Source organism: Triticum dicoccoides, chromosome 2A, assembly GCF_002162155.2.
Source record: "Triticum dicoccoides isolate Atlit2015 ecotype Zavitan chromosome 2A, WEW_v2.0, whole genome shotgun sequence".
Classification (NCBI taxonomy): Eukaryota; Viridiplantae; Streptophyta; class Magnoliopsida; order Poales; family Poaceae; genus Triticum; species Triticum dicoccoides.
Window position 1 is genome coordinate 387,341,469 of NC_041382.1, and position 10,606 is coordinate 387,352,074.

Genomic DNA, 10,606 nt, shown 5'->3' on the forward strand with positions numbered 1-10,606 from the left:
GAGAGAAGGAAATGGGCGATATCGGATTGATCAAGGGGGTTTGCTTGCCTGGAAGCTCTGCGGAAAGGAGCTGATCATCAGGAGTGTAGTCGATATCGATAGCATCATCGGTCTCGGTGTCTACCAGAGAGAAGAGGGGGAAAAACAATAAATATAAAGTAGACAAGTGCATCACGATGCATGACATGGCAGTATGCAGTGCTAGGGGTGAACTAACACAGTGCTAGAGGATACAGACGAAGAGGGAAAACATCTAGGAATGTTTTCCCAGTGTTTGGCATTTTTCAGACAGATAAATCTAAGGGGAAGGATCCATGTTCATCATGCTAGAGGCATGTGAGAGATGAACGAATAGCATATTTGGATTTGTTATATTTTCTGAGCAACTTTCATATGCAAATTATTTTCATCTGACTTATAGATTATCTTATATGATTTTCAAAGATTTAAACAATTTTTGAAATTATTATTATTTAAATTAATTTGAAAATAGAACTATTGCATCAGCAGTCAACCCAGCTGATTCAGGTCAAACCTGACAGCTGGGTCCCACATGTCATTGACAGTGGGACTAACAGAGGGTTAATTTTAACTAGACTAGTTAATTAACTAATATGGCCCATTAGTCAGTGACTATTTAGGTTAATTAAATTAAACTAATTAACTTAATTAGATAAATTAGGGGGGCACTGGCAGTGATTGGCGCAGCCCAGTCAGCCTACTAACCGGGAGCACAGTCAGCTGGGATCCTGGGACCCACTAGTCAGTGGCCCAGGGGCGGGCCCTATGTGGTGTGATACGTGTCCAACGTATCTATAATTTTGCTTGTTCCATGTTGTTATATTATCATTCTTGTATGTTTTACAATCATTTTATAGTAACTTTATATTATTTTTTGGGACTAACCTATTGACATAGTACCCAGTGTCAGTTGCTGTTTTTTACTTCGCAGAAAATCAATACCAAACGGAGTCCAAACGCAGCAAGACTTCTTGGAGATTTTTCCTAGACCAGAAGACACCTTTTGGGCCAAAGAAGTACCAGAGGGAGGCTCAGGGGGAGCACAACCCACCTGGGTGCACCTGGGGGCCCAGGCGTGCCCTAGTGGGTTGTGCCCACCTCGGTCGCCTCCCGCACCGCCTCTTTGCTCTATAAATACCCCGGAAATTCAAAACCCCTAGGGAGTCTACAAAACACAATTCCAGCCGTCGCAAGTTCCAGAAATCACGGATCCAATCTAGACACCATCACGGAGGGGTACACCATCCTCATTGGTGCCTCTCCGATGATACGTGAGTAGTTCATTGTATACCTATGGGTCCGTAGTTAGTAGCTAGATGGCTTCCTCTCTCTCTCTCTCCATCTCCCTCTCTCTCTCTCTTGATTCTTAATACAATGGTCTCTTGGATATCTATTTGATGTAACTCCTTTTGCGGTGTGTTTGTTGGGATCCGATGAACTTTGAGTTTATGATCAGATCTATTTTATCCATGGAAGTTATTCGAGTCTTCTTTTGATCTCTTATATGCACGATTACTTATAGCCTCGTATTTCTTCTTCGAATCTTTGGTTTAATTAGGCCGACTAGATCAATTTTTCTTGCCATGGGAAGAGGTGCTTTGTGATGGGTTTGGTCATGCGGTGTTCATTCCTAGTGACATAAGGGGCAACAAGACACGTATTGATCGTTGCCATTAAGGATAACAAGATGGGGTCTATTCCTACATGAATAGATATTGTCTACATCATGCCATCGTTCTTATTGCATTACTCCGTTTCTCCATGAACTTAATACATTAGATGCATGCTGGATAGCGGTTAATGTGTGGAGTAATAATAGTAGATGCAGGCAAGAGTCGGTCTACTAATCTTGGACATGATGCCTATATAAATGATCATTGCCTGGATATCATCATAATTATTTGAAGTTCTATCAATTGTCCAACAGTAATTTGTGTACCCACCATATGCTATCTTCCTTGAGAGAAACCACTAGTGAAATCTACGGCCTCGAGGTCTATTCTTCTTCATATTTGCTTTCCGATCTTTTATTTGCCACTTTTATTTTCAGATCTATATTTCCAAAAACTGAAAAATACCTTGCTGCACTTTTTATTTGCATATTTTATTTCGCATTTTATCGAGATCTATTTATCCAATCTATCACATTTTTTATCCCGTCAACCTTGTTGGGGAACGCAGTAATTTCAAAAAACTCCCTACGCACACGCAAGACCAAGGTGATGCATAACAACGAGAGGGGAAGAGTGTTGTCTATGTACCCTCATAGACCGTAAGCGGAAGCGTTATGACAACGCGGTTGATGTAGTCGTACGTCTTCACGATCGACCGATCCTAGTACCAAAAGTACGACACCTCCGCGATCTGCACACGTTCAGCTCGACGACGTCCCACGAACTCTCGATCCAGCTGAGTGTCAAGGGAGAGCTTCGTCAGCACGACGACATGGTGACGGTGATGATGATGCTACCGTCGCAGGGCTTCGCCTAAGCACTGCGATGATATGACTGAGGTGGATTATGGTGGAGGGGGGCACCGCACACTGATAAGGGATCAATGATCAACTTGTGTGTCTATGGGGTGCCCCCTCCCCCGTATATAAATGAGTGGAGGAGGGGGAACGGTCGTCCCTCTATGGCGCGCCCTAGGGGAGTCCTACTCCCACTGGGAGTAGGATCCCCCCCTTCCAAGTAGTAGGAGTAGGAGAGAAGGAAGGGGAGGAGAGGGGAAAGGAAAGGGGGCCGACCGGTCTCCACCCAATTCAGATTGGGCTAGGGGGCGCGCCTCCCACCTTTTCCCTTCCTCTCCTCTATTCCACTAAGGCCCAATAAGGCCCATATACTCCCCGGGGGGTTCCGGTAACCTCCCGGTACTCCGAAAAATGCCCGAACTCATGTGGAACCATTCCGATGTCCAAACATAGGCTTCCAATATATCGATCTTTACATCTCGACCATTTCGAGACTCCTCTTCATGTCCGTGATCAAATCTGGGACTCCAAACTACCTTCGGTACATAAAAACACATAAACTCATAATACCGATCGTCACCGAACGTTAAGCGTGCGGACCCTACGGGTTCGAGAACTATGTAGACATGACCGAGACATGTCTCCGGTCAATAACCAATAGCGGAACCTGGATGTTCATATTGGCTCCCACATATTCTACGAAGATCTTTTATCGGTCAAACCGCATAACATATACGTTGTTCCCTTTGTCATCGGTATGTTACCTGCCCGAGATTCGATCGCCGGTATCTCAATACCTAGTTCAATCTCGTTACCGGCAAGTCTCTTTACTCGTTCCGTAATGCATCATCCCGCAACTAACTCATTAGTCACATTGCTTGCAAGGCTTATATTGATGTGCATTACCGAGAGGGCCCAGAGATACCTCTCCGACAATCGAAGTGACAAATCCTAATCTCGATATATTCCAACTCAGCAAACACCATCGGAGACACCTATAGAGCACCGTTATAATCACCCAGTTATGTTGTGATGTTTGGTAGCACACAAGGTGTTCCTCCGGTATTCGGGAGTTGCATGATCTCATAGTCATAGGAACATGTATAAGTTACGGAGAAAGCAATAGCAACAAACTAAACGAGCATCGTACTAAGATAATGGATGGGTCAAGTCAATCACATCATTCTTTAATGATGTGATCCTGTTAATCAAATGACAACCCATGTCTATGGTTAGGAAACATAACCATCATTGATTCAACGAGCTAGTCAAGTAGAGGCGTACTAGTGACATTCTGTTTGTCTATGTATTCACACATGTACTAAGTTCCCGGTTAATACAATTCTAGCATGAATAATAAACATTTATCATGATATAAGGAAATATAAACAACAACTTTATTATTGCCTCCGGGGCATATTTCCTTCAAATCTCACCATTTTTGGCACCGTTACCCGAAAGGGATTGACAACCCCTTCAACACGTCGGGTTGCATGTATTTGTTCTTTGTGTGCAGGTACCGTTTACATAGTGTTGCTTGGTTCTCCTACTAGATTGATACCTTGGTTTCATAACTGAGGGAAATACTTAAGGTAGCTGTGCTACATCATCCCTTCCTCTTTGGGGAAATATCAACGTAGTTCAAGCGACATCATGGTGCCACGTCGGCGCGGTCGGTGTCCAGCCGCCGGCGCCAAAAAACACGGCGAAGGGCCACGGGAGGCCGCGGGTTTTGGCTAGGGGCGCGGTTCCAAGCTCGGTTGGGTCCGTTCGAACGTCCGCGACGAGGTGTGTCGCGTGGTGGTGGTGACTTGCCGAGGGATGGATGGAAAGGCCGCCGGCTATGGGTGGAGGCGGGGCTGTAGTTCGAGCGATGGCGGATTCGGCGATGCGGGCCACGACACAACAAGCGGACAACGACGCTGGGTGAGGGAGTCCTGGATTAGGGGGTGTTCGGATAGCCGAACTATACCTTCCGCCGGACTCCTGGACTATGAAGATACAAGATTGAAGTCTCCGTCCCATGTCTGGAAGGGACTTTCCTTGGCGTGGAAGGCAAGCTTGAAGATACGGATGTTCAGATCTCCTACCATTGTAACCGACTTTATGTAACCCTAACCCTCTCTGGTGTCTATATAAACTGGAGGGTTTTAGCCTGTAGGACAACATACACATCAACAATCATACCATAGGCTAGCTTCTAGGGTTTAGCCTCTCTGATCTCGTGGTAGATCAACTCTTGTACTACCCATATCGTCAATATTAATCAAGCAGGACGTAGGGTTTTACCTCCATCGAGAGGGCCCAAACCTGGGTAAAACTTCGTGTCCCCTGCCTCCTGTTACCATCCGGCCTAGACGCACAGTTCGGGACCCCCTACCCGAGATCTGCTGGTTTTGACACCGACATTGGTGCTTTCATTGAGAGTTCCTCTGTGTTGTCGCCGTCAGGCCCGATGGCTCCTACGATCATCAATGGTGATGCAGTCCAGAGTAAAACCTTCCTCCCCAGACAGATCTTCGTCTCTGGCGACTTTGCACTGCGGGCCGATTCACTTGGCCATCTAGAGCAGATCGAAAGCTACGCCCCTGGCCGTCAGGTCAGATTCGGAAGTTTAAACTACACGGCCGACATCCGCGGGGAATTGATCTTCGACGGATTCGAACCACTGCCGAGCGCACCGCACTGTCACGACGAGCATGATATAGCTCTGCCGCCAAACATTGCCCTAGAGACCGCACCCGCATCGGCTCCGACCCCTAGTTCGGAGCCGACCGCATCGATCGAGGATGGGCAGTTGGATGCCACCTCGGGGGCTACGATCCCAATGGCGCTTAAGCCGAACACCAGCCCCGTACTCTGCAAGACTCGTGACTCCATGGATCCGGATTCTTCTCCGGACTCCGAACTCTCCGCGCCCCTGCCGAGCGAATCCGATTGGGCGCCGATCATGGAGTTCACGGCCGCGGACGTCTTTTAGCACTCGCCTTTCGGCGATATCCTGAAGTCACTGAAATCTCTCTCTTTATCAGGAGAGCCCTGGCCGGACTAGGGCCAGCAAGGTTGGGATTTGGACGATGAAGAAATTCAAAGCCCACCAACCACCCACTTGGTAGCCACTATCGACGATTTAACCGGCATGCTCGACTTCAACTCCGACGACATTGACGGTATGGACGCCGATGAAGGAGACGATGAAGAATCAGCACCTATCGAGCCCTGGAACGCCACCTTGTCATATGACGTATACATGGTGGACGCACCCAAAGATGATGGCGAGGAGCGGAAGGACGCACCGAAGGATTGTTCCCTCGAAAAGCAGTCAAAGCGGCGGCGCAAGCGCCGCCCCAAATCCCGCCTCGACAGAAATAGCGATCACACTGATCCAGCACTAGAGCAAGGCGAACCGCTGCCAGACAATGGCAATCTGGATAATCAAACCGAACAAACAAATCCTATCAATGATAATGGTCCAGATGACATAACGCCGGACAGGCACTCGGAGCAGCAGAATGCCCGTAAAAGGCTCGTTGCCACCGCAAGGAGCCTCAAAAAACAGAAGCGGAGGCTCAAGGCCGCGCAAAACATGCTCCAATTCAGATGGAGCAAAATACTCAACACTGTAGCAAGGTACGGCGACAATCGCCCCTCCAAGAGCTACCCAAAGCGGAAGTTGCTACCCGAATTCGATGAGGAGGCCTCAGACCCCCCACAACCAAATATCAAAGAAGCCACCTGGCCGGATAGACGACCCCTCTACCACCACAGAACGACATTCAACGCCGCTCACAATACAACACGTGACCCATGCGAGGGCTCGCACCCAAAGGACAGTGCAACAAGATCCATCTATGGACCACACAAGCGCGCCCCAGCATACAATGCAACACAACAAACATCCGAACAACGCGGCACACCCAGCTACAGGGGTGCCACACACCCTCTATGCTTCACCGATGAGGTGCTGGACCATGAATTTCCAGAGGGATTCAAGCCCGTAAACATAGAGGCATACGACGGAACAACAGACCCTGGGGTCTGGATTGAGGACTATATCCTTCATATACATATGACTCGAGGGGATGACCTCCACGCCATCAAGTACTTACCTCTCAAACTCAAAGGGCCAGCTCGTCACTGGCTCAAAGGCCTCCCCGAAAGCTCCATCGGAAGCCGGGAAGAGCTCGAAGACGCCTTTCGGGCAAATTTTCAAGGGACTTATGTCCGACCTCCGGATGCGGATGACCTGAGTCATATAACTCAACAGCCCGGAGAGTCAGCCCGAAAGCTTTGGAATAGGTTTCTTACTAAAAAGAACCAGATTGTCGACTGTCCGGACGCCGAAGCCTTAGCGGCTTTCAAGCACAGCGTCCGTGACGAATGGCTCGCCAGACACCTCGGCCAAAACAAGCCGAGAATGATGGCCGCATTAACAAACCTCATGACCCGCTTTTGCGCGGGTGAGGACAGCTGGCTCGCCAGATGCAGCACTAGTGACCCCAGTACATCTGAAGTTAGAGATGGAAACGGGAAATCATGACGCAACAGCAATAACAAATGCCGGAATAAAGAAGACAGCACGAAGGGCGCGACAGTAAATGCCGGATTCAAAGTCCCTCGGCCAAACCAAAAGCCGCCCTCCAAAGGCACCAGGGATGAACTGTCCAGCCTCAACAAAATCCTGGACCAAGTATGTCAGATCCATAGTACCCCTGGCAAACCTGCTAATCATACCCACAGAGAATGTTGGGTCTTCAAACAGTCCGGCAAGCTCAACGCCGTACACAAGGGGGAGGATACACCAAGTGAAGACGAGGACAAACCTCCCAAGCAAGAGAAGGGGGAACAAAAGAAATTTCCACCCGAAGTCAAAACAGTAAATGTGTTACACGTGATCAAGAGAAAAAACAATGTGGCACTCCCAAAAAAATATACCCAAGTGCCTGTCACCGCGAAGTCCCGCCACTGGTCGTCTCAACCGATCACCTTCGACCATCGCGATTACGCATCAAGTTGCCCTGGTATTAGACCCAGTAATTGGCGGATACCACTTCACACGAGTCTTGATGGATGGCGGCAGTAGCCTAAACCTAATATATCAGGATACAATCCACGGGATGGGGTTAGACCCAACACAAATTCGCCATAGCAATACTACCTTTAAAGGAGTAACGCTAGGCCCAGGGGCCCGTTATACGGGCTCCCTCCTACTACAAGTTATATTCGGCTCCCCCGATAACTTCCGTCGCGAGCATTTAACTTTCCACATCGCTCCGTTTAAAAGTGGCTATCAAGCACCGCTCGAACGCGAAGCTTTCGCTCGCTTTAATGCAATACCACACTATGCCTCCCTAACACTCAAGATGCCCGATCCACGTGGCATCATTTCAGTGCACGGAAATATCAAGCAATCTCTGCGTGCCGAAGAGAGTGAGGCTGCCTTGGCAGCCGCACACTAAAGGCGCCCGGACCAGCAAAAGCATCCAATAGGTCGTCAAGACCTCAGACACAACTAATCGAGTCTGGCTCCACTACTTATTGTCACATCCCTAGCTTCCGGTGCTGTCTGGTGTGTGCATCATGTTTAAATTCAAATGAAATTTGAATTGAGGAATTTTCAAAAGCCTCAGGAAACCTCTAAAAATAACCAACAATTAAATCTTCTCAAATGTGTCCAAGAAAATGTTCCTGTTATTCCATGGAAATATTGGTAAGAGGTAAAAATTAAACCAATATTTTTGGAGTCACAGAGATAATTATTTTGGCCATTTGAATTAATCCAATAACTATTTGCTTTGGATTTATATTTAATATATATTAAATATGACTCCAATAATTCTGGAAGTTTGTGAGTGGCTTTGTATATATTTTAGCAAGCCACATAAAAATCTACAGAATTTATTTAAATGATTTAGTTGCTAAACTAAATCAAAACAAACTACAGAAAATAGAAAAAAAGTAAAAGAAAGAGAGCAGAAGGACTTACCTGGCGCCACTTACCTGGCCCAACACTGTGCAGCCAGCAGCGGCCCAGCCCACCACTTCTCCCCCCCCCCTTGTCGCCTTCCTCCTCGCGCCAGTAGGCGCAGGCGCGTGGCCGGAGCGCGCGGGCACACGCCCAGGCCACCTCCTGCCTCCCTGCTTGCCTCCGCTACTCCCTGGAGACGCCACGCGGCTCCCTCGACCCTCCCTCACTCTCCCGCGTCTCTCCCTCCGTCCCTATCCCCCTCTGCTCCCTCTCCCTCTCTGCCCGAGCGGAGCCCGTCGCCACCGACGCCGTTCGCCACGGCCACCAGCCACCCCCTCGCTCCCTCTATGCATCCCTGAGCTCCGCCCTGACCCCGTGGAGCTACACACGCGACGCACGCGACCAGAGGAGGCCGCAGTCGACCGGAGCGTCGTCGTCTTCATCTCCGATGCCCGGAGATCGCCGTCGTCAATTCGCCGTTGCAGAGGCGTCCCCGAGCCCACTCAGCGTCTCGTCCGACTCCCCGTGAGCTTCTCTTCTCTTCCCCTCACTCCCCGCACCTGATTTCGTCCCCTAGCTCCATCTTCCACCACGGCCGAAGCTCGCCGCCGCCGTGCCTCGTCGCCGTCGTGGCCAGAGCTACTGTGGCTCGAAGCCGGGCACACCATCGTGCTCCACACCTCACCAGGAGCACGTAGCACGCACCAACGCCTCCCCTAGCGCCCTGCATCGCCTAACCCGCCGTTGGCCGAACTCCGGCCGCCGCTCACGAGCTCGCCGTCGTCGGTACCGGCCACCACAGGCACGGCCACCACCACCATTCGATGCGCACCAGCAAGGGCTCTCCAACGAGCCCAAGCACAGCCTCGCCCGTGCCCTGTAGCGCGTTTCCGGCTCGCGCCGCCGTCTCGGGCCTCGCCGGCGTCATGTCGCCGGTGGGTTTGACCCCACTGACCCGGGATTTGACCCTGCTAATTAACCCTGTGACACTGACAGCAGGGCCCCACCTGCTAATTAATCCTAGATTAGTTTCTGTTTAGTTTTTAACTAATCCTAGTGGCCCCACGCGTCAGCTTTGACTAAGCTGACGTGGCTGTTGACTGGGCCCACATGTCAGCGACACTAATCAGCCCCAGTCACTGACCAGTGGACCCCACTGGTCAGGTTTGACCACCAGCAGCGTCTGTTGACCTGTTGACGTCATAGTGACGCAATGCTGACGCAATAAGTATTTTCTGGATTTAAAAATAAATCAGAAAATCCAGAAAATTGTATAAACTTCAATAAATCATAGAAATTCAACCGTAACTCCAAATTAAATAATTTATATATGAAAAATTATCAGAAAAATTCAAGGAATCCATCTGTACCATTTTCATGCATGTCAGAACAACTTATAGATGCTGTTTAGCACAAATCATACTAATGGCATTTAAATATCCACATATGGAGTTTGAATTTGAATCTTGGATTCAAACCAACTTCATTTAATCTGGTTTTAGGTGCATTAGCCCAAAACACATTCATATTGCCATGTCATAGCATGCATCATATTGTGCATTGCATTGATCGTGTCTTTTCCGTATTTGCCGGTATTTGTCCCCTCTCGATAGACGTGATACCGATGATACGATCGTTGACACTGATGAAGACTCAATGTTATCTTCAGAAGTGCCAGGCAAGCAAAAACCCCTTGTTCATTCCGATACAATCCTACTCTCTCGCTCCTGCTCTCTTTTACTGCATTAGGACAACAACGATTCATCTGTTACTTGCTGCGGTAGCTGAACCCCTTTATCCTTTGCATGACCTGTCATTCCACAGTAAATAGATGAAACCCACTAGTATGAGTAGGAGTTGTTTGAGCCCTGATGTGCCTACTCATTCATGTTTGTTTGTCATGCCTGCTACTGCTTAGAGTTGAGTCAGGTCTGATTCATCGGGGATGAATCAGAGGTGTGTGAACATGTCCTACTGTGTGTGAGCTAAGTGTGTGAACACGATTTGGTAAAGGTAGCGGTGAGAGGCCATGTAGGAGTACATGGTGGGTTGTCTCATTGCAGCCGTCCTCAGGAACTGAGTTCTGTGTTTGTGATCCATGATTCAGCTACTACCACGCATTGGGCCCGAAACCAATGGACCCTCTC